This window comes from Aplysia californica, unplaced genomic scaffold (genome assembly GCF_000002075.1).
Source record: "Aplysia californica isolate F4 #8 unplaced genomic scaffold, AplCal3.0 scaffold00533, whole genome shotgun sequence".
Lineage (NCBI taxonomy): Eukaryota > Metazoa > Mollusca > Gastropoda > Aplysiida > Aplysiidae > Aplysia > Aplysia californica.
In genome coordinates this window covers 383,649-386,234 of record NW_004797803.1, presented here as the reverse complement: position 1 = coordinate 386,234, position 2,586 = coordinate 383,649, and positions in this window count along the sequence as shown.

Here is a 2,586-nt window from a genome sequence, read left to right as displayed (position 1 = left end):
TGGGTAAGTAATGCGGGGTGGGAAGGGGGTTATGGAAATGATGGGGTAAGGAAGGGTAGAGAAGGGGTTGAAGATAGGGGGGAGAAAGGAGAAGTGGGGAAGGGTTTGAAGAGAGGGTGGGGTAAGGAGAGGTGGGAAAGGGGTTGTTGAGAGGGTGGGGGCAAGGAGGGGTGGGAAGGGGGAAATGGAAAGGGTGGGGTAAGGAAGGGTAGAGAAGGGGTTGAAGAGAGGGGGGAGAAAGGAGAAGTGGGGAAGGGGTTGAAGAGAGGGTAGGGTAAGGAAAAGTGGGGAAGGGGGGGATTGAAGAGAGAGTGGAGTTAGGAGAGATGGGAAAGGGGTTGTTGAGAGGGTGGGGGAAAGGAGGGGTAGAGAAAGGATTGGGGAAAGGGTGTGATAAGGAGGGGTAGAGAATGGGTTGGAGAGAGGGTGGGGTAAGGAGGGGTAGAGAATGGGGTTGAAGAGAAGGTGGGGTAAGTAATGAGGGTGGGAAGGAGATTGTGGAGAGGGTGGGATAAGAAGGGGTAGAGAAGCGATTGGAGAGAGGGTGAGGTAATGAGGGGTTGGGTGGGGTGCACTGTAGTGGAAAGGGGAGAGGAGTTAAAGAGTGTGGTATTGCGACTCATCTTGTGGACAGAACTGCAAATGGCCACCTCCTAAGGATTACATGGGTGTTCTACCCTGGCCACGCCGGGGTGCACTGAAATGAGCGTGCTGATGAACTTGCCGGCAAAGCAGCACCGAATGGTCGAATCATGCTCGATCCACCAATGGTGATCGCCAGATGCAAGGAGAGCCTTCACGACCAAGAGGAGACAGACTCCCACACACTCAGCACAATAAAAGAAAAGTGTGTGCGGGGCACAGCGAAAAAAAGTTTGCTCCGAGGAGGGGTCAGGCGTGTCTCAAACCAGCACCTCATGGAGACAATTAGCAGGAAGACCCTGATGTGAACGCTGGAAAGGAGAGATGAGCAGCTATGGACATGTGCCGCCTGCTATGATTCTAGCTCTGGATCCAAGTAAATCCAAGTAACTGTCAGAAAACACTGCATTGTCAGGCTCACTGGAAAGAGAATCACATCGACAAAACAGCAGCCATAAAGACAGGGAAATGTAAGACAGACAGACAAGAACAACGGTGGGAAAGGAAAGGCGACCACCAACCACTCACTGAGTTTGCTCTGTAATTGGTCGGTCCCTGCTACTTCTTTTGATATGAGTTTAACGCCTTTCTATAGATCTAGGCCATCCTTTTAAATTATCACATTTTTGTGATCATACCCTTTGAGAGATGCACCACCTTACATCACTCTTCGTGTAAAACATGTTTCAACTTGTCTTTGTAGCAGAGAAAAAATGGATCCACTCCAAAGAGGTATCTACACAGAATATTAATATTATGCTATGTCTTCTTTCTGTCTTTATCAATCGATGAATCGTAAATCTCATCTGGTTTTGCCCAGGAGCTACGTTGTAAAAAAAAAATAAAAGATAAGCTAAATAAAAACCTTTCGTGGTGATGCCTTCCTGTTTGTCTATGTTGTGAGCTTTGACACAGAAGTGAGTCAGATCATGAAAGGCATTGCCATGTTTACGTATATGACCGAATTTTTTCAGACAAAGGGGTTGTGCAGTAAGTACGCCGTTGTGACGCAGAACAAGTTCTTCGTCCCGTGGAGAAGTGACCTCATTTTGTCGCTTTTACACTTTTTTAAAGTTTTCGTAAGAGTTTTACGGCACTTGCAGCATAATAAGGTCATTTAAGTGCCGAAGAATAGATATTTTACAAGAGAGTAGCATACACTAAAAAGAAGGAGCAGAGATAAGGGCGATAGATGTTTGATAGGAAAAAAGAATCAAACCACATCAGAGCACCCACCAATCACCCACAAAGTACACTTTAAAATGACTGAAAAGACAAATTTTGAAGACTATGCTCTGTATCAACATCTTAAAATTCAACTCAAACGAAACCAAAACATAATATGCTGAATGAAGCATTGAATTTTTAAGGACAGCTAACAGACATTAAAATTTCGAAGCTGGAACAGTAAGGTTGTCTTTGTAGTAAAAGAAACGAAGAATGGAAAGAGAAGGCAGAAGACAATGAACAAGGGGAGGAGAAGGCGGAGGACTTTTGATTATGTAAAAAGAAGCACATAAGCACGATACCCGTCATTTAGTGAGGTGGGGGGGGGGGCAGACACATAGAAACAACCGAGGGACAGAAAGGGGTTAGCTACTAGCCGCGACCTCTTACTATCTGCAGGAGAAGAAAGCTCAATATGACAGTACCACCAATACCCCCGGATCGGGGCTACTGACTAAAGTGTATTTAGGTCATTCCCAAAAGGGGGGCGGAGGCATTAACCATGTTCTTATGCACAGTAATATTGTTTAATTGTTAATGCGCTGATTCATCAATATCACACTCATAACTGTGCCTGAACTTCAACAGAGAACTGCTGATTTTTCTTTCCTAATCCTTACTATCGTCATTTTTCCTCTACTTCTTTTGTATGCTTGTCACATTCTTGTGACCCACTATTCCAGGGTGCCTTGATAGTCGAAGCAGACCTTGTGTTGT